Source organism: Mustela nivalis (genome assembly GCF_964662115.1).
Source record: "Mustela nivalis genome assembly, chromosome: 17".
Classification (NCBI taxonomy): domain Eukaryota; kingdom Metazoa; phylum Chordata; class Mammalia; order Carnivora; family Mustelidae; genus Mustela; species Mustela nivalis.
Genome location: NC_139036.1, coordinates 34,881,346 through 34,904,325, shown reverse-complemented (window position 1 = coordinate 34,904,325; position 22,980 = coordinate 34,881,346). Strand labels below are relative to the sequence as shown.

The window sequence follows — 22,980 nt, the reverse complement described above, 5'->3', positions numbered from 1 at the left end:
GTGCATAACTGAGATTTTCCTCCCTTATGAAACATTATTCTCTTTCTATATCCATTCTTTTTATAAATAACCACAGTATCCACTCAGTTTTCTAAGATGGAAACTTCGAAATTGTTCTTTTTTTTTTTTTTTAATTTTATTTATTTGTCAGAGAGAGAGTGAGTGAGAGCGAGCACAGGCAGACAGAGTGGAAGGAAGAGTCAGAGGGAGAGGCAGGCTCCCTGCGGAGCAAGGAGCCCGATGTGGGACTCGATCCCAGGACGCTGGGATCATGACCTGAGCCGAAGGCAGCTGCTTAACCAACTGAGCCACCCAGGCGTCCCCGAAATTGTTCTTAATACTTCTCTGCCCTCACCATATCCTATGCCTTGCCAATCTGTCACATTTCATGTGTTCTCAAATGTCCAGTGTCAAAGTCTGTCCTGCTTTAGGGTCTGTTTAGGGTCAAAGTACTGCCACTGCTTTAGGGTCTGTTTCTAGCAGATGGACTCAGAGTTACTAATACTTCTGGAGCTAGATTACCTTTCATTAGTCTTCTCCAACTGATATCCATTCTCCAACTGGATCTGCATCCAGATCCAACCTGAGGGATATTTCTTTTTTTTTTTTTTAATTTATTTTTTATTTTCAGCATAACAGTATTCATTATTTTTCACCACACCCAGTGCTCCATGCAATTCGTGCCCTTTATAATACCCACCACCTAGTACCCCAACCTCCCAACCCCCACCCCTTCAAAACCCTCAGATTGTTTTTCAGAGTCCATAGTCTCTCATGGTTCACCTCCTGAGGGATATTTCTAATTATCTGATTATGCCATGCTATATCCCCAGAAAATTCTGATGATCTACTTACCATTGTCTTTGGAAAAAAAATTCAAATTGCTTATTATGGCTAGTGAGGACATTCGCCACATATTTACTTCTTTTTATCTTTTTTTAAAGATTTTATTTATTTATTTGATGGAGATCATAAGCAGGCAGAGAGACAGGCAGAGAGAGAAAGCACATTTACTTCTTTAAGTACGTTTTTATGTACTTCAAGTATCAAAATATTATCCAGTCAAAAATGAGTTCCTTGTAGTTTCCCCCAAACGCCATGTATTCTTTCACTTCCAGATGTTTATCTGTGCTCATCTATCTGCCTGCAAGTCTTTCCCCTCCTCTCTCTGCTTCACTAATTAATGTCCTTTCTTCATATTCAGTTAGATATCACTCCCTTCTGGAAATCTTCCTTGGCCACGATGATGGTGGTAATCCCCATAGGAGTGGGCCAGAGACTCCCTGCATTGGTTCAAAAACAAACATTCAAAGAATTTGTGAATAGTTGTTAAACTATTGGTAGCTTGAAATTGGCCATGGTGGAATTATTTACAACATGGAAATGAATAAATAGGACAAAATCACGTTTGTTTGTTTTTACAAAATCAGGTTTTTAATCCCCCCCCCCCAGAAGCACACATGCTTCAACACTTACTTTCATCCAAGCATTTTATACACTATATTGCAATTGTCTGCTCATTAGCTTGCCTTCCCATGAGTTGTAAGATACTTGAAGCTAAGGATAGTTTCTGTTTATTTTATTGCTGACATTTTGTTCGTAGCAGATACAAATTATACATTGCTGCCCCCCCCCAAAAAAGTATTGCCCCGATCCAGTGCCAAGAGATATACCAATTATAATGGGTGTTAAGTGAAAAGAGCTCTGTAGACAAAAATCACAGAGGAATGAATTACTTTCTAATATGGCATTTCTCGAGCTTATCATTTTGTCCTAGTTTTAAGAGAGCTTTATCATAGAAAGCTGGGAGCATAAAAACAAGCTTTAGTGGAAAACAGCTTCAGTACTCCGTTACTAAGTCACTCAGAAATGAGAAAATGCAGTGCCATGTGTAGTCTTTACCTATGGGGTAATATAGTTGTTATTAGCAGAAAGGTATTACCTTCTTTTATGTTTCTAGACATCTTCCTAATTTCAGGTCATTATTAGGGGGATTAAAGTATAGTAAAGCCAACCATAATACTATGGGAGTTCAACAATCCATTTCATTAAGTGCAAGTTCATATATTAAAGGAGTAAACGAGGGTGCCTGGGTGGCTCAGTTCATTAAGCAACTGCCTTTGGCTCCGGTCATGATCCTGAGGTCCCGGAATTAAGTCCCACGTTGGGTTCCCTGCTGGGCAGGGAGTCTGGCTCTCCTGCTGACCTCTCATGCTCTCTCACTCTCATTCTTTCTCTCTCTCTCTCAAATAAATAAATTAAATCTTAAAAAAAAAAAAGCAGGGGCAAATGAGTGACTGGGCTGAATTCACTATAGAAGACAAATGTATTTCCAAATGTATTTTATCTGAAGACTTACTATTGTGGGACTATATTCATAGGAAAGCAAATAAACTATTAGACTGAAATAGATTATATTTTCCTTTCAGCCCAATGATGGTCTATTTAATTTATGCCTTAAGAATCTGTTATTTAGGGGTGCCTGGGTGGCTCAGTGGGTTAAAGCCTCTGCCTTCAGCTCAGGTCATGATCTCAGGGTCCTTGGATCGAGCCCCACGTTGGGCTCTCTGTTCCGTGGGGAGCCTGCTTCCCCCTCTCTCTCTCTCTGCCTGCCTCTCTGCCTACTTGTGATCTCTCTGTCAAATAAATAAATAAAATCTTAAAAAAAAAAAAGAATCTGTTATTTAGTAAGTGTGGGAAAACTTTGATGAGATGTAATTTTTCACAGAAGAAAGAACCAATAGTTCAGCCTATAAGCTTAACAGTAACTATATATAAGAATAAGAATAGGCCTTCAAATATCTTTTTATAATGTTCTTGATGTCAGTAAAACAGAACAAAGCATGATTAAAAAGAAAAAACTATTATTTAGGATGCTATCTTAGCTTTATAGACCTAATCCTGGATATCAAGGAAGTGTACTGTGTTAGCTCCTACTAAGAATTTTAATATGTTTATTAGAGAGCTTCTAGTTATAAATGATTGGCATCTTATTCAAATAACTAAACGATGAAGAATACTAACTCAATTAAAAGAAGAAAAGTAGTTCAGTTTAGACATGGCCGTGTCTTAAGTCCTCAGATGGGAGGTTTGCTGTTACGACATACAGACCTAAGGAAAGGGGAGCATCTTTCTGGTTAGCTCTGGAGAAACAATTCAAATTCTGATTGCCATGATTTGAGTCATGTCACCATCTACGAATCAATCACTTTATCCAAGGAATGGCATACTTTTTCATTTGCCTGTGCTTGTGACTGGGTATATATGTGTCAAAACCTAGAACACATTTCTTTCTGTACATAAAATATTTTAAAATCTCCACCAAACCAATTTTTTAAAAAAATACTTAAATTTACAAATTAAAAACAAAGAATAATCCTAAGTTCAACTTAAAAATATCCCCATTCTTCCAAAAGAGATCTACCTAAACCTGCCTATAGATACGACTTCCAGATCAGTATGTATAGGTTTTATCTTCTTCATTGTCAGAAATAGGCTAAATGATAAAGTCATTTGTGCCCAATATGTATTTCTGATGAACATGAAATGGAATAAGAACAACTTTGCTGGGGTGCCTGGGTGGCTCAGTGGGTTAAGCCGCTGCCTTCGGCTCAGGTCATGACCTCAGGGTCCTGGGATCGAGCCCCGCATCAGGCTCTCTGCTCCGCAGGGAGCCTGCTTCCATCTCTCTCTCTCTCTCTCTGCCTGCCTCTCTGCCTACTTGTGATCTCTGTCAAACAAATAAATAAATAAATCTTTAAAAAAAAAAAAAAGAACAACTTTGCTAAGATCTCTCATTAGAAAAAGGGGAAAAGTTGAAACAACATAAAACATTCACTGATCCATAACATATATAGCATTTCTTTCTGGAAAAGAAGAGTAAACACTTTCTCTTTACCAATAATGAGTTTTTAATCACCCAATGCATTCCCTTCATGTTCTTGAGAGGATAATTTTCCTCCTTGCCACATCTTTGTACAACTTTGGGGGCCAGCATGGATTCTGGAGCTCATTTCCTTTCACTGAGAATTAAGGGCCCTGTGGAATATCTCGGGCATTGAGCAAATAGGTTATCACTATATCCACCACCTGAAAGCACTGTGGGCTAATAAGTAGATTTTTAAAAGGGCCTGAAATCCTTGGGGTGCCCAGGTGGTTTAGTCGGTTAGGAATCCCACTCTTGGTTTTGGCTCAGGTCATAATCTCAGGGTTGTGTGATCAAGCCCGATGTGGGCCTCTGCCATCAGTGCAGAATCTGCTTAAGACTGTCTCTCCCTCTGCTCCCCCTCCCCCGAAGCTCTCTCTTTCTGTAAAATCAATCAATCAGTCAATCCATGTATCTTTTTAAAAAAGTGTCCTCAAATCCAATGTCAACAGGTCATGAAAATGGTTTTCACCATTGTGGCTTTTGTTGCCTTGCACTGAACTGCAGTGTTCAGCCCAACTTTGCAGACTTTCAAAATAAAAGGCCTTGGCTTTTGAAACAGTAGTTTTAGGGGGCACCTGGGTGTCTCAGTCAGTTAAGTGTCTGCCTTCAGCTCACCTCATGAGCCCAGGGTCCTGGGATTGAATCCCGCTTTAGGCTCCCTGGTCTGCTTCTTCCTCTGCCTCTCTTCCATGCTGTGCACTCTCTCTCTCTCTCAGAAATAAATAAATAAAATCTTCTTAAAAAAAAGAAACAGTATTATCAGGTATATATTACCTGGTATAGGAGGCCTTCTATGCTCCTTGAACCCAGGCTGCATCAAATACAGTGGCTCTTTAAATTGTGGATAATGGTTTAATTTAAATGGCAGGATACACCTAACAGAGTTTCTGGAAACCTACATGTTCCATTTTTGTATCCTCTGCGTCCTCTAAATCTTTTCTCCCATTTTTATTAGCTTGGAAACAAAGATTTTTGTTTTTGTTTTGTTGCGTTTGTTGTTTTTCAGTCCAGCAGTCTGTATGGTTTTATGACTTGCTCCATCTTGACTGTGGACTGAAGGAACATAGGACCTCTCCTAACAACACATGCTGTGTTTACTTGTTGCTTTCCAGCATGTCATCTGAGACTGTAACTTTCTCTTTTTGGATGGGATTTTACAAAAGGACATTACAGAAAGACTCCAACATTCTGAAAGATTTTACCAAAGTCTCTTAACTCTCCAGTATTGATGGGTACCTGATATTTTTCCCAGAGACAGAGAACAATATTTTAACCATCACCTTAAATACAATAGTAACTAAGTCCAGAGCTCCTCACCACACTACCCTTTTTCAGGTTAGCCACTTCATTACTACAACTGTTAACTAGCAATAAATTAATTCCAGGCACTAATTACTTAATAAAGTAGGAGTCATTAAATTTACAGAATTTAACAGAAATTTATAGAAATGCAGCTCAATATAGTTAACAAAGTAAAACTTTATTAGATTATATAACTGTAAAGTCCTTTGGCAGACTTTCTTCAGGAATAGCAGAATCAAGGTTCTACCCCATTTCATCACTGGCTTCTGTTCTTCCCAGCATTGTCTTCATTTCTTGGGAATATCTCTTGTATAACTAATGATAAAGATGTACAAGTAGCTTATAGTTAATATACTTTCTGTGGCTTAAAATTCCAGCAAAAAGTGGGATGGTTTTCTCACTAATGTTAACCAAAATCCTAGTGATGAAGTTCTAGAACCTAGGTGAGGTTCGGTGGGCTGAGGTCCGGAGCTGATGACCAAGAAAGAATTCTTGAGACACCTTTGGTGCAAAATGGTGGTTTATTAAAGAACGGGAACAGGACCCATGGGCAGGAAGAGCTGCTGCCTCAGGTTTTGAGGGATGGCAGGTTATATACCTTGCCTTTGTGGGGAGGGTATGAAGGGAAGGGAGATTTTTTTTTTTTTAAGATTTTATTTATTCATTTGACAGAGAGAGATCACAGGTAGGTAGAGAGGCTGGCAGAGAGAGAGAGAGAGAAGCAGGCTCCCCGCTGAGCAGAGAGCCTGATGCGGGACTCGATCCCAGGACCCTGAGATCATGACCTGAGCCGAAGGCAGCGGCTTAACCCACTGAGCCACCCAGGCGCCCCGGAAGGGAGATTCTTGGTGGGGTGTTACAATCCTGCTATCATTTACATTCCCTTCTACCTCAGCCTCCTCCAGTTTATGGTGGGGAGGGAGACATTAGGGCTTCAGGAACTGAGAGTTATTTGCCTCTGAAAATTTGTGCTATTGATAAGGTAACCTCCCTGTTTGTAGATCTCTAGGACATCTGTAGAGCAAGGGAGATTCCTGTTCTGCAGGATTGTGATCTCTGCAAGTTAACTATTTATAGTTTTATGGCAGTCAGGGGTGCCTGAGGAATGCTACACATACTAAGGAGGGGAGCGGGTGGAGAGAGGGTGCAAAGTGCCAGCTTTTGCTCTGTCTTCAGCCAGCCTCCTGCTCCCTCATCACTAGGGCAGGTGTTAATTTATGGAGATGTTTGAACCATTACTCTTTTCAGAGAAATGGAATGTTCTGATTACCCAGCTGGAGGGCACAAATGAGGATTTACTCTCACTCTACTCAAAAACAAAGGTATTTTATAGGATTACTATGAAATTAAGGAGCATTGGTTTTTAAATAAAAGGTATATTGTTAAAAAGAATAGAAATAGAAGGAGGGAAGGAAGGAAGGAAGGAACTTTATATCCAGTAGATACTGAAACTAGAACTCTGCATCAGCTTCAAGATTTTCATGTTCTTTGATGGAGAGCTAACCATCATGATAAGAGTCAGATGATGTTAATTGTAGAGAGGTAGACAAGGAGGCATAAAAGTTATGAAAGGAGAGAATATTGGATCATCTTAAAGGTAACCTATGGATTACTATAGTGATGATATAACCTCAGGGTAAAAGGGATGTCTCACTGAGGCTAGCAGATGGATCCTATCATCTATATTTTCTTGTGATATGAATGAATTTAAAAATCCATTCCTGTACCAATAATCTTATTTTTACTAGCTATTAACTATAATCTACAGATTTTTGACATCTGGGCCATAATACCTTAAAGAATAAAGGAAAAAAAAAAAAGAAAACAGGAATAATACAATGTGCAAATAATTATGTAATGGGTTAAATTCCTTTCTTGAGGCATTTCTCATTTTTCAAACAGTATCTCTCTTGAGAGGTACACATGACTGAGTAATAAAATGAGAATCAATTGACAAACACTTGTCTCCATCAAAAACACTTCTTTCCTCCTCGGCTTCCTTCTCCACCAACAACCCCCCACCGCTAGCAACTTTGGTAGGTTTGCACCTACACAAATATTCTACTTTTCCTTTATAGTTTAAAGGAGGGAGTGGGCTTGAAAAAAGCAAAGAAAATAAAACAATATAACAAAAGCAGTTTTCAAAATTTCTAGAGGTTTAAAAACATGTAGATTATGTATTTATTGATATCCTTAGCTCAATATATAAAATTAGCAAGTGTCACCTCAGTGGTAATCATTTTTTTTTAAAAGATTTTACTTATTTATTTGACAGACAGAGATCACAAGTAGGCAGAGAGGCAGGCAGAGAGAGAGAGAGAGAGGAGGAAGCAGGCTCCCTGCTGAGCAGAGAGCCCGATGTGGGGCTCGATCCCAAGACTCTGAGATCATGACCTGAGCTGAAGGCAGAGGCTTTAACCCACTGAGCCACCCAGGCGCCCCTGTGGTAATCATTTCTAAGGTTTTTTTCTATTGCCGAGTTACTGAAGTCCTAATCTGTAGTGATATTCCTTAACTTCTTATTTTCCTCTCTCTCCACAAAAAAATTAATATTGGATTAAATACTACATTTCCTAAGAGAGAGCTACTTCATATGTTAATCTTTTAATGAATATTATACTGTTTTCTTACTTCTGACTTAAAAATTCTTTGGATTAGGTAAGCTTGACACACACCTAACTTTAAGCCATTGTCTAATTACTTTTTGTATGAGCATAAAAATAATTTATGCCCTTGCAAAAATGAGGAATAAATAAAATAAAGATATAAATAAAGATAATCTATAAATAAATATATAAATAAATAATGCATATAAATAAAGATAATCTATAAATAAATATATAAATAAATAAAGCATATAAATAAAGATAATCTATAAATCCTTTCCCTTGTGTAAGTAATACCTTTTTTTCATATGTTATTGGTATGGCTAGAAGTTTTATCTTAAGAAGCTTGCCAATATCATATATATTTATAATTATAAGAATGATATATTTTTGATATATAAAATTTTAGATGGTAATGTCAGTGTCCCCTCAAATAATACCTGTGCATACTCTTGTCATTTTACTTGATATTAAACTTAACTATAAATATGTTTTGATTAATTTATCTATATTAAATTGATGAGGGAGCAGGAAGCTGGCTGAGGACAAAGCAAAAGATGGAACCTTGCACCTCCTCTCCACCTGCTCCCCTCCCCTTGGTAATGTATGTGACATTCCTCAGGGACCCCTGACTGCCATAAAGGATAAACAACTTGCAGAGATCACAATCCTGCAAGACAGGAGTCTCCCTTGGTTTACAAATGTCCTAGAGATCTACAAAGAAATTACCTTATCAAGAGCACAAATTTCCAAAGGCAAATAACTCAGTTCCTCAAGCCCCAATGTCTCCCTCCCCACTGTAAACAAAACTGGAGGAGGCTGAGGTAGAAGGGAATGTAAATATAGTTAAATCTCTTCTAAACCTAAATCTCACTAACAAAGACTATTGATTATGACATCCCACCAAGAATCTCCTGACTATCTTGGTGTTAATGGTTGGCTTAAAGACAACATTGATCAAGCACAAGAGCAAGGCACCTCATAGGCCCGCTTTAACATATGAAAACTCCATTGAAACCTTCCTTCCCCTCACCTTCCCCCAACCACAGAGTACCTGCCATCCCTCACAACCCAGGGCAACAGCTCTTCCTGCCCATGGGTTCTGTCCCGTGCTTTAATAAACCACTATTTTGCACCAAAGGTGTCTCAAGAATTCTTGATCATCGGCTCCGGACCTCAGCCCACCGAACCTCACCTAGGTTCTAGAACTTCATCAAAATCATCATCATTATTATTATTATACCATATATTAGCATGATATATCTGTTTAAACCATTACATAAAGCAAGTTCCGGTAAGAATTCTTTGTTAGTGCTAGTCTAAAAGGGGGGTCTTCAAAAAGACTGCAGTAATGCACTACAGAAAGATCATAGGTTATAAAACCAGAAATTTTGATATCAGATCTGTTTAGATGATTCTTACTGTGTGCCTATGAGCAAGCTAATTAAATAACCTGAACCCATGTTTTCTCATCTATGAAATAATGTTTACAGTCCTTATTTTTTACCATTTGTCTTGTGAACTAATTGAGTAACATATGTGAGTTACCTGTCACATCATAAATTCTACATACTAATTTCTTCTTTCTTTTCAAATAATTTTGAATTACAATTTAAGAAAATTGAAATCAATTCATGTGCTTAAGAAATTGTTAGTTGTTGAATTTTTGAGTGTGCATGTTTTCAAATTTCCCTTGACATGTATACAGGAAGGAAGGAAAGAATAGAAAGAGAGAGAAGGAAGGGAGTGGGGGAAGAAAGGAAAGGAGGAAGAGAAGGAAGGGAGGGAGGGAGGAAAGGAAATGATATTAGGGTTTTTCAGAGACACAGAACCAGTAGAGTAGGTAGGTAGGTAGATAGGTAGATAATTAGCTTATTGTGATTAAGGAAGCTGAGAAGTCTCACAATCTGCAGTCAGCTATTTGTAGACCCAGAAGATGTAATGTCAGTCCCAATCTGAAGGCCTGAGAACAATCAATAATATAAATTCTAGTCCAAAAGCTGGCAGAATTGAGACACAAGAAGAATCAAGTGTTTCCATTCCAGTCTCATGACAGGAAAAAGACCAATGTTCTAGCTCAAGGCAGGCAGTCAGGAGGAGTGCCCATCTTATTCAGGGGAGAATCAGCCTTTTTTTATTTTATTTTTTTCAGAACTTCAACTGATTGAATGAGGGCCACTCACATTAAGGAGAGCAATCTGCTTTACACAGTCCACCAATTCAAATGTTAATCTCATCAAATACACCTAGAATAGTGTTGACCAAAATATCTGGGTACCCATTTTCCAGTCAAATTAACACACAAAATTAATCATCACAGGAGTAGAAATGGCATGCTTACTTTTTGACAATGGACAGTTTAGTGTGGTTTTAGTTCTGATATTTTCAAACTCCAGAAATGGCCTCTGAAGCATAGGTCATTTCCTTGGGAATTAATTGCTATATTAGGGTTAATGGCCCACAGCAATGAACTTTCTGAGACAGCCATTAATCTGCCTTGATTATTATTGCTTAATTACTAACTAAAGTCTCCTCCTCCATATATAAGCTGAGTATCTCAGCTCAAGATCTGCCATTTTAAAATGTCCGTTCATGATTCTTTTGGGCATATTAGAAACTAATGTTGAAAACAGAAGGTAAATTAAGATAATCACAAGCACAATAACTGATTTTATATTCTAAAATAAACGTTACTTTATTATTTTATTTCACTAATGGTATTAACATTGATATCATTCATATTTAAAAAGTAATTTAAAAAAAGCAATTTTAATATGTTATTTACTATCCAGGCATTTTGGAGATTATATTGTTTCAGTGATGCTTTTCTTTCTGCATTTTTATATGTAGGTATAATATCTAACATGAAAAGTTAGTAGTATGGCATAATGTTATTTCAACATATCTCACACTTATTTTATATACTATTAATGGTGCATTTCAGTCATAAAAATTTAAGCTTAAATTGTTTATATTAGAATTTCACATCAAAAACTAATGATGTACTATATGCTGGCTAATTGAACATAATAAAAAATAAAGTAATTCTTTAAAAAAATTAAAAAATAAACACTAAAACAAAAAAAGCAAAAAAAATTTTTTTCAAAAATTTAAGCTTAAATTGTTTATATTAGAATTCCGCATCAAAAACTAATGATGTACAATATGCTGGCTAATTGAATATAATAAAAAAAAGTAATTCTTTAAAAATTTTAAAAATAAACACTAAAGCAAAAAAAAAAAAAAAAAAAAGTTTTCACATTAAATTTAGTTGCCCAAAATTCTAAATTAAAATGAGTCTGCAAAATCTTCTCCAAAGAAATAAAGTCATAAAGGTAGACCTCTCAGCATAAATGCTGAGGCCTAGAGAAGAGAATCTTCAAAAGTAAAAGCAACATGTATATGCTATCTCTCCCTGGGATGAGAGCTTTCTTTCATCATTTAATTCTCATTTCAATCCATTAAATTAGTTTCTGCTGTTTATACCTTAAATAGTAGAAACTGAGACTCACTTAAGTTAAATGATTTACTCCAACTCCCGTAGTTAGTGGTAAAGCAAAAATTTTAAATTGTCTCTGATTCCAAATCATTTGCACTTTGGATTTAGGAATTAGGGATGTGGGGCAGAGGGAACTTTTTAGCAATCCTCCATTTTATTGAACAGAATTATAAAATGTATAATAAAAAATATATCCATGCCTTCTTTCACATGCCCTATTTGTCCTCTAAAGGCAACTTCTGCCAATTATATGAACTGCTCCTTCTTATATTTAGCTCTGTTATTTCCAGCTAATACATTTATATAAGCATGCTTACTACCTTGATTTTATTAATAATTTATTGATGCCTATTAAGAAATAGGAAGCATTATCACATGAACCACTTCTGTTTCCCCTCTCCCCCCAAAGTATCCTTATATTAAATCAGTATATAGTATGTACATTATTTTTGAGTATGCAAATATTTTTTTCATTTCTGTGCCAACCTGTGTCACTGTTAACCTTAAATTACATACAATAAACAACTTTTTTTTTTTCCTGGAGTTATTAGTTGTTTCCGTTTTTTTGTGTTTTGTTTGTTTGTTTGTTTTTAAGATTTCATTTATTTATGTGACAGGCAGAGAGGCAGGCAGAGAGAGGAGGACGCAGGCTCCCTGAGGAGCAGAGAGCTTGATACCTGGGGTCGTGACCTGAGCTTAACCCACTGAGCCACGCAGGAGCCCCGAGTTGTTTCAGTTTTAATTTGCTCAGTTTTCAGTGTACTTATCAGTAATTCTTTCCAAATCCTCTCATAGAATCCCAATGCCATTTTCTAAATGTTGAAATATATCAGATAATGTTATTGTTCCAAAGGCAACCTATATATCTTCAGGGGTTCTACATCCTCCTGCTTTAAACTTAACTGGTTGCTCCTTAGGCTGTATATACAGTCTCAGTGTAATATGAGACTCTGTTTAACATTATCTTTGTGATTCTTTTCACCTCTTTCTGCTATTGGATTTCTTATTTTCTGGATGTGTTAGCTTCCTCTTTACAAGTGGTAAACCTTTTTTCAGGTCTTACATTCGTGAAAATGTTTATCTTGATTGATAATCTAGCTGGATATAGAATTATGCTAAAAAAAAAATTCTTCAGAACTCTAAAGGCATGGTTCATTTCTTGTGAGGTTGCATGCTGCTTATGAGAGGACCAGTACAATTTTGATTCAGGTTTTCATATATGTGTAAGCTTTCTTTATTTCATTTAAAAATGCTCTGACATTGAGAACTTTAGGTGTTCTCTATTTCTTCTGTTCTAAAATTTCAGTATGGTGTGCTTTCTTGTGGTTCTATTTTCATTTGCTGTTCTTTGCAGTGAGACCTTACAATATGCAAACTCAGATCCTTCAATCCTTAGAAATATGCTTACATTATCTTTCTTAAATTCCTTCTCTTTGTTTAATCCTCTTTGTCTTTCTGAAATTATATTTAATGAATTTTGACCTCATTGTTTCTTTAGTTTTCTTTTTTCACCTATGTCCATTTGTGATACGGTATACTGTGCTTTATAGTAAGAAGTATATTATTTTGTCTTTGTCTTTGTTTCTGGCACAAGAGTTCCTGAAACCCCTGGAATTTTCTAAGTGATGAGAACTGTGAAAGTGTCTTTTGTTATGTGAATGAGGTAGCTGTTGAGCTTTTTGTTTGTTTATTTATGTTCAGTTAGCCAGCATATAGTACATCATTAGTTTTTTTTTTTTTAAAGATTTTATTTATTTATTTGACAGGCAGAGATCACAAGTAGGCAGAGAGGCATACAGAGAGAGAGAGAGGAGGAAGCAGGCTCCCCGCTGAGCAGAGACCCCAATGCGGGACTCGATCCCAGGACCCTGAGATCATGACCTGAGCCGAAGGCAGAGGCTCAACCCACTGAGCCACCCAGGCGCCCCATCATTAGTTTTTGATGTAGTGTTCATTGATTCATTAGTTGGGTATAACACCCAGTGCTTACTACAGCATGTTCCCTCCTTACTACCTATCACCCTGTTACCCTATCCCCCTATCCTCCTCCTCTCTGAAACCCTTGGTTTGTTTCTGGAGTCCATAGTCTCTCATGGTTCATCTCCCTCTATGATTCCCCCCCCTTCAGTTTCCCTGCCTTCCCCTATGGCCGTCCGTACTATTGCTTATGTTCCACATATGAGTGAAACCATATGATAACCGTCTTTCTCTGCTTGACTTACTTCACTTAGTGTAGTCCTCTTCAGTTGCATCCATGTCTTTGCAAATGGTGAGTATTCATCCTCTCTCATGGCTGAATCATATTCCATTGACTTTTGGACTGTAGGTACAGATGAGGCCAGTTGCCAGGGAGCCTACCATGTGATTAGAGGGTTGGAACTTTCAATCCCATCTCACCCAATTTCCAGGGAGAGGCAAGGATCTGGAGGTTGAATCAATTGCCAGTAGCCAGTGATTTAATCAATCATGTCTATGCACTGAAGCCTCCTTAAAAGCCCCCAAAGGACTGAGTTTGGAGAGCTTCTGGACTGGTAAATGTGTAGTGGTGTAAGGGAGTGGTGGACCAGGAGAGGACGTGGAAGCTCTGTGCCCTTTCCACATGCCTTTCCTGTGTATCTCTTTCATCTGGATGTTCATCTGTATTCTTTACATTTCATTGTATAATAAACTGGCAAATGTAAGTAAACTATTTTCCTGAATTCTGTGAGCTACTCTAGTAAGTTAATTGAACCTGAGGCAAGGGGCCATGGGAGCCTCAATTTGTAGACAAATCCAAATCAGATAGAAGTTATGGGTAACCTGTGGATATACTGTTTGTGACTAGTATCTGAGTAGGGGGCAATCTTGTGGAACTGAGACAGGGAAACTGAAGGGACCCCATTTAAAAAGCTGTGGGTTTTTTTGTTTTGTTTTGTTTTGCTCCTTTTCCAGTTTCTCTTCTTGCTGGGATCTGTACCACTGTCTGAATTTGCACATGCCTTGTAATGGAAATAGCATATGTCCTAGTAAGGGACAAAGAGATTATGATATCTTTGGAGACTTCTAGCACTATAGATAACATCTAAGGAGTGACATGGTGGGGTCCTTATAAATGTTCTCCAAGACCACTGATTTCAAATATCTTGACCCAAGACTCGCTTCAGGGAATGCATGACTTATGAAGGACACCTGGGCCTTGCCCTTGTTAGGGCCAGTTCCTGGATGGCTAAAAGGACACATACACAAGACCACAATTGCCAGTAAAAATCTCAGATACCAAGCAAAGAAAAGATTCATGTTTTTTTTTTGTTTTTCCAAGTCCCTTCGACACCCTCTACCTCTCTCTATGTATATATATACAGATATATATATATATACATATACATGTATGTCCCTTCGACACCCTCTACCTCTCTCTATGTATATATATACATATATATATATGTATATATATATATACACATACATATACATGTATACACACACACACACACACACAGAGGGAGAGAGATCTTCAGTAATTCAGTGAATTGCTTTTACTTCTTGTTGGTTCACATTTGATCTCCATACTGTTGTGAAGCCAAGGACCCTCTTGGCTAACCTATGGAACCCCTCTCTGGCTTGTCAGACCCAGCCTGCCTGTATCAAAACTAGGCCCTTAACCTCAGGGATCTGATACTGTCTCCATGTAGATAGTGTTAGATGGAATTAAATTCTAGGACACTAACTGGTATACTAAGTATTGCTTGTTGAAGGTGTACGAACCCCACCCCCACACACACATTTTGGAATTGGGTCCCAGAATTGTAAAGACTACTTCATTGACTTGTCTTAGCTTATTTTTTAACTTTTTTAAAAGCATTTTTAAAACATTTACTGATTTTTTATGTCTTCTATTAAGGATTTTATTGTCCATTTTTAATTCATTATTTTCAAGTTAAATTCACTGGTTTATAAATTACATTCATTGAAATTTATACCGTTTAAATGTAGAGTTGTATGAGTTTATGAAATAATGGAGCAGACACTACCACAATCAAAGTATAAGGCGTTATCATCATGCAAAAAGCTCTCTTATGCCCCATTGTTGATCAATCCCTTTTACCCACCCACTGATATGATTTTGGTTTCTGTATTTTTGCCTTTTCCAGAATGTTACATAAATAGAATCAAATTACAGCCAATATTTTGTGTGTTGCATTGGTCAATAGCAAAATGGCTTGAGATTCATTTATGCAATTGAATTCATCAAGAGTTTATACCTTCTCAATGCTGAGGAGCATTATATTCCTGGTTATACCATAATTTTATAATTTACCCATTAGTTGATAGACCTTGAGTTGTTTCTTATAAACAACAAATGGACATTCACATTCAAATCAAGTTTTTCTGTACGAAAATGTGTTTTGTTACTCTTGAGCAAATGCCTTAGAAAAGGTATTATTGGGTTGTATGACAAATATATGTTTAACCCTCAAGACACTGCCAAAAGCTTGTCCAAAGAACCTGTATTATTTTGCATTCTCACCAGCATTGTATGAGATTTACAAGGGCTCTTCTCTACATCCTTGCCAGTACTTGATGTTTTTTTACTTTTTGTTAGAAACCTCTGCAGGCACTTGAGTTTCAACTTCCACTCTTCCATTCACTTTCAACCTTTCAAAAACGTGTTCAGACTTTTCCTTTCAGAAAGATAAAATATATGTACTTTCCTCTATTCCTTCCACTAAGAACAGCCTAAAACATTGACTATATATATATATATATATATATATATATATATATATATATATATACAGCAAATGTTAAGAAAACTCCAAGAGGTGGAGAGAAGGTAGGCAGATGGGCTAGGGACCTTGGGCCCAAGGAACTACTCTGTGCAGTCCCTGGGTTTTTTGGGTTTTGGGTTTGTTTGTTTGTTTGGTTGGTTCTTTGTACTAGAGCTTGGAGCTGAAGAAGTCATATAACTAGAAACACCCACAGGCATGATAAAAAGTCTGTTCTCTCCAGCCAAAGGATCAAGAAAGTGACAGCCTGGTAAAAACAGGGAAGTTTTAGACAGTGACTACTCTACTCTAGGCAGTCATCACAGAAAAATTATGAACTTATCCCCACCCATGCCACCAAAACCCAAGTAGGGGAGCTTAGACTTACACCAATACTAGAATGTAATAAAGCTCCTTACTATCTTCACTGGGATGGTTACAGAAAAACACAGAAGGAGCTGGGATTTTCATCCTGTTGTCCAGCAATAAGCCATCCATACCCTGGTATCATTGGAGACCCTGACCTTCCGCCCCCCACCCAATAGTAAGAAGGTCGGTGGTACAAAAGGAGGTCCAACAGAGGATCTAGACTTTCACTACCACCCAGTAGTACTGAGAAAACTCTCACCACAGTGTCCATGGGACCATGAAGTGAGCCAGAACTCCCGCTTCTACACAAACATAACAAAAAATATCCCAACTTCAGGTGTCAGTAGAAGCCCAGTAAGGAATGCAGACTTTGACTTCACCTGGTAGTAATGTTTTAATGCCTGCCCTGTATGTCCCTGATCTGGCCTTATATTATGTGATTTATACTCTATTTCTAATGCATTAATTTGCTCTGGTATAGTTTACTGGGAACAAGTTATTTTTTTAACACATAGCTATCACTTACCTTATTCTTAATATTTTCTTTTTACATACAGTTCCAAATTTTTGTGTCTTCCTTAATTCCTTGAAAAGTATAGCTACTGTTGAAAATTTTTCTTTTTCTATTTCCTAGTGTGTATGTGTGTGTATGTATGTGTATACACACACACACACACACACACACACACACACACATATATATATTCCAGATTTGATTCTCTTTTTCTTTCCTTTTTATTTTGCCATTTCCATCTTTCCTTACTCTTATTATTTGATCGAGTATTTTTGTATTGTTGCCCTGCCATATCTTCTTAGGCTGTTTATTAATTAAATAGGCTGCTTCATCTGTATCTTACATTTGGCCAAATGTATTTTGAGTATGCTATTTTTAGCTCCCTTCAAACATCAGGTGAGCTCTGTGTTTGGGGTTTTGCATCAGAGCTTCAGATCAAGAATTGAAAATTAGGCTCCGTTTTGTATTCTATATTCCAATTTTCTATTAACTCTTGATGGTGGTAAGAGGGCATTAAGGGTTTTATAGCCAGTGAATATTTTTCACTGCTCTCTCACATTTTCAATTTCATACTGCCTTGTTAGAATGATATAAAGTATTGTGGCCAGTGAGGATGGGAGAGCTTTGATTCATATGGTTACCCTTGTTTCATGTGGTTCTTTTTTTTTTTCTCCCAAAGATCTGTTTATCTTTTTTTTTTTTCTTATTTTTTAGAGAAAGAGTGTGGGGAGGGCAGAGGGACTGGGGGAGAGAGAGAATCTTAAGCACACTCCCTGCTGAGTACAAAGCCCCACATTGGGTCTCCATCCCACACTCCTGATAATCATGCTCTGAGCTGAAATCAAGAGACAATGCCCAACTGACTGAGCCACCAGATGCCACTATGCTGATTTCATATGGTTCTAATATTTGAGTTCACAGAGCACATCCATTTCTATTTCCTTCTAAGCCAGTGTAACAGGGGACCCATGTCATCCCTTCTTGTGTCATTCACAGTGAGTAGATGGCCTTCATTTGGGATACTGTGCTTGCCCCTTTCATTTGGGAAACTATGTTGCCCCTATGTTTGGGATATTATATTATTATATACCTGTAGGCATTCACATTTACTTTACATTTTATTTTTTCTTACGTCTAACAAAATATTTGATTATTAATTATTTAATTATTGGGGATAATTGGTATTGCCACCTTTCTCCCTGTCAGAAGGAAACTGACAAATTCTATTAATGATGTCAGTTTTTAGCAAGTCACATCAATGAAGAAGTGTATTCTATTTCCTTTTGTTCATTTTCCAACCTCACTTCCTTCCCATCTGGCCCACCGCTGCTTCGCTATCCCTTCCTCTCAGACCAGTCATCAAAGTCCCTTCTCAAATTAGTCAAATTTCTCTTAATTCCTTGCTTCTCATTCTCCCCACAATGCTGAAGTCTAGTGGTGAGTGGTGAGGGTCCCAGTAGAAGGTGGTGGTACTGTACTGGTAGAGGAAGGCATTCCTGTCAATTACTGTTGCCTGCTTTCAATTTTGATCTGCTCATTCTTTTGCTACTAAGCAGTACTTTTCAAGATTTGTGATACAAAATTTGGTTCTTTCATAAGCTTGAATGCTATTAGTTTTTTTGTTGATATTTTTATTATTTTTAAATTTCCTTTAGATGTATGGTAAGGTAGGTTCTGTGAATTTCTTAATATTAATTATTTTTATTTATTTTTAAATTTTAAATTAAAAAAATGTTTTTCTTAGGAAAGTTTAATAAAATTAATAAATTCCTAGCAAGAAGTAGAGAAAGTGCAAATTATCCATACCAGGTATAAAAGAGGGAACACTGTTACAGCAACTACATATCTCAAAATGACAGCGTTATGGACAAATTTATACCAACACATTTGACAGTTTAGGTAGAATGGACAAATTCTTTGAAAAATACAATGTAACGAAACTAATGCAAGAAGAAACAAAATCTGAATAGTGGCATATCTAGCAAATAAATGGAAATTATTACTGAATGTGTCCCCACAAAAAGATTTTATTTATTTGAAAGAGAGAGAGAGAAAGAGAGAGGGAGAGACAGCTGGAGGGGAGGCCAAGGGCAGAGGGAGAGCAGCTAAAAGACTCCCCATGATAAGGGAGCCCAATGCAGGGCTCAGTCCCAGGACCCTGAGATATTCACCATGGGTAAGTGGATGGTCTGTTTTTACAACATGGGAATTGGTAAATGAGCAAGAAATGTAAGCACATTCCCAAGGCTATCTTATCTGAACCGAAGTCAGAGGCTAAACCGATTGAGCCACCCAGGCAACCCTAGGTTCTGTGAATTTTTATTTAACCCTCAATCTTTGAACCACCAATATTTTGTCAACAACTTACTTACGATTTTGGCTGCCCTTATGGTAGTGATAGAACTTGAGTTAATTAAGATAGTTCACTCAGGTGTCCTTTTAGTAAGGGCAACAATGGTAACCCAGGTTGCAATTTCAAGCCCTGTGTATAGCTACTACCCTAATTCTTGACAGTATTCTTAGAAATGATCACTTTTATTAGGAGTGATTGGTGACTAAGGACAGACACTTGACTGAACCCATCATTCAAATGTAAAGCCAGCTCCAAGTTCAACTCCTATCAATGGCAGTTGAGTTGCAAATGACCCACATGAAGGTTCTACATAAAGGATCCATTGTTTTTAAGCTGCCAGTGTTGACCAGGACCTATTTGACCTCTTGGTGATAGTCCCATGTTTGTCTGGTTCTTAACATTAAGACAAGTGATACAAGTGAACACTCATGTGTGCACACAGCCCTAATACAGAAATCTTAGCTTTTCAAGCAATTTGTCATGACTTTCAAAGAAGTGACTAACGGTCAATTTCTAGAACATGTAAGGATCTTTTTGGCATTTTCTATCTGTGAAAAAGTCACAAATACCAAACTATGACCAAAAGACAAATAAATTACTTGCTGTTCATTTACATTCTAGGTTTGTCATGGAAGCGAATGGCCACTGAGAACTCATGTCAAAATCCCAGGCATGTCTCTCATACCTTGGAATAATTTTATTTCATTTGAAATGCTTCTTCTACCCTAGGAAAAATGTCGTCATGTCTAGAGTCCTCTGGTAGAAGAAAGAAGGATCCAACTTTTCCAGAAGTTCAGGAAATATGAAAGCATGTGTCAAACAACAAATATGTAGAAACATATTTCATATTTCAGTCACTCAAAGTACATGTCCTTCAACCAGATTTTCTCTTCTTTACTTGTCTGCATTTGGTGGCATTTGGAACATTAACCTTCAGACTGCAGTTTCCTTATTCTGCTTTCTCCTTTCCTAGCTAGGATTAATTTTAATCAGATGGTAATTAAAATAGGTGCTGCATAACCAACTCACATTTCTGCAGGTAATTAAAGCTTCTAGATTCATGCATTTTCCCCCTCCCAGCTCTGTTAGAAGCAGTGGCAGATAATTTGTATTTTTCCTTCCAGCACAATTCTTATTGCAGTAATGTCTCAAGTTCTAATAAATCTCTTGCAAATAACTTGTTGAGGCTTTGTAATATAAGACAGAAATTATCAATTGTTCATTTGTTCTTCCTATTCTTAAAAAATGTATATAATTCTCAATTGTATGCTGTTCATTCTAAAAACTATAACCTGCCATTGTTTCATTATGAAATAGTTGGGAGTTGTGTCTCAGAAAACCCTAGAACAAACCCTAGAGTAAAGATGGCCAGCATTTTTATTTCTATTTTCATCCTTACTTCTTTCTCTGTCACAGTTACTGAGCATGATACAAAGGATTTTCAAGAAAGATTTCTCCATATGGAGAAAAAAAGATAGCCTTGGGAATGTGCTTACATTTCTTGCTCATTTACCAATTCCCATGTTGTAAAAACAGACCATCCACTTACCCATGGTGAATATCTTTTTTATGAAACATTTGCCCACCATCATTACTTTTTTTAAAAAATTTTACTTATTTATTTGAGAGAGAGCTTGAGAGGGGAGGTCAGAGGGAGAAGCAGACTCCCCATGGAGCTGAGAGCCCAATGTAGGACTCGATCCTAGGACTCCAGGATCATGACCTGAGCCAAAGGCAGTCGTTAACCAACTGAACCACCCAAGTGCCCCTACCATCATTACTTTTAAGATTTCTACATGCACGGGGCATCTGGGTGGCTCAGTGGGTTAAAGCCTCTGCCTTCAGCTCGGGTCATGATCTCGGGGTCCTGGGATCGAGCCCCGCGTCGTGCTCTCTGCTCAGCAGGGGGGAACCTGCTTGCCTTCCTCTCTCTCTCTGCCTGCCTTTCTGCCTGCTTGTGATTTCTGTCAAATAAATAAAATTTTTAAAAAAAGATTTCTACATGCACTCGTTAGATAAGATGCAGCATCCACAAATGGAACTGCTGTAATCCATGATTTAAAAAAAAAAAAAACAAAACACACACACAAACTCTTCCTTCCAGACAGGATGCCATGTTTCTCCCAGCTGCTGGTATGTCTATGGCTTCCATCCTGGAGCTGCCTGAATGTCCCTGGCAGTCCCCAGCTTGGAGCACGGGATCACTTGCCAGGGGCATGACCAACAAACAGCAGTCCACCAAAGCCTCACTCCTTGGGACAGGGTTGCCTGTTAGCTATTGCCAAAGTCTCTGGTGAGCAGCTCACTATGCATCTGGTGGTTATGAAATCTCATTTCATTACACTACTAATTTACAGGGAATGAAATTATAAACAAGGTGATTACTGAGCGTAATTTATGGTCCATGTAATTATATAGCTGTCAAAGTAGTGCTGGCAGTGGAATTGCGCAGAAGAGGGCTGCACTTTTGCCTGGTCTACTGAGTTTGTTAATTGTCCACAGCTGAAAATATTTTTTTGTACTGCAAGATCAGCAACCTTCAGTATAGAGAGCCCAGCTAGAGCTGGTTATAATTACCTGCCTGACTGGAAATGTTGGCTGTTGGCTTTGAAGACCTTCAGGTGATGGAAAATTATCCTCTAGCCTTTTGGTCAATGGAGAAGAACACGTCCACCTTCCTGGGGGGAGGGAAAAGACATAATGAAATAGTAGCAAGTAATAAAATACAGAGCCAAAGTATTCTGTCTCTATCTGTAAATATCTTATACCTGTTATACAGACTCATACTTAGATGCACACAATAAAAGTAATAGTGGTAGAAACGTAACTTAGTATTGCTATAATGAAAAATAAACAGAAAACATCTACTTTTGCCCTTTCTCAATAAATTAGACTTTTAATTATGGCTTTGCTAAGCACAACCCAGCATGTAGGGCTTGTGAGGGAAACCGTATCTGCGAATAATCAGAAGGGGGTGAAACACTCCAGACTACCTTAACCTCTTGCCAAAATCGGTGAAAAACAAAGCACAGAGTGGGCCATTAAACCAAAGTCTTTGTTTACACAGCTACAGTCTGATTTGATGGGCTTGCAATCCTACCCACCCACAGAAGCACTAGTTGTTTTGCAATTTTCATTTTGTAGATGCTACCTGGAAAGCCTAGACAAGTGTTTTTATTTACCTGAATAGCTTGTGCTATAGAAAATCTGAAAATTTAATGCGCAGAGGCATGTAAACTATGCGGCCTGTTTTTAAAAAAATATTTTATTTATTTGAAAGAGACAGAGAGAGTGCACAAACAGGGTAGAGGGGGGTAGAAGGAGAAGCAGTCTCCATGCTGAGCAGGGAGATCAACAAGGGGCTTGATCCCAGGACCTTGGCATCATAACATGAGCTGAAGGCAGACGCTTAACCAACCGAGCCACCCAGGCGCCCCTATGCTGCCTATTTAAACACATTAGAATCTCTGCAACTTTGGCTTCCTCTCATTTCACATGTTATTGAAAATGAGTAGATAGAATTATTGTCCCCTGGTCCTTCTCTGACGGCTATTTCTAGAATCAGTTCTATCTGGATCCTGAATGAGAAGTTCTTCTGAACGAGACCATATTTGTGGTATAGTCACTATTTTTCTTAGAACCAGGACAGAGAGAGCAGAAGGTT

General features: G+C 37.7%; 1 long non-coding RNA gene across 1 annotated transcript; it reads right to left on the bottom strand.

The window, feature by feature from the left end:
* Nucleotides 1–1,180: 1,180 nt before the first annotated feature.
* Nucleotides 1,181–22,114, bottom strand: LOC309851423. The gene is made up of 3 exons (XR_014304771.1): nucleotides 22,085–22,114; nucleotides 21,894–21,994; nucleotides 1,181–1,283 (listed from the first exon to the last, which is right to left on the bottom strand). It is a non-coding gene; the product is annotated as an uncharacterized lncRNA (long non-coding RNA).
* Between the last annotated feature and the right edge of the window lie 866 nt (nucleotides 22,115–22,980).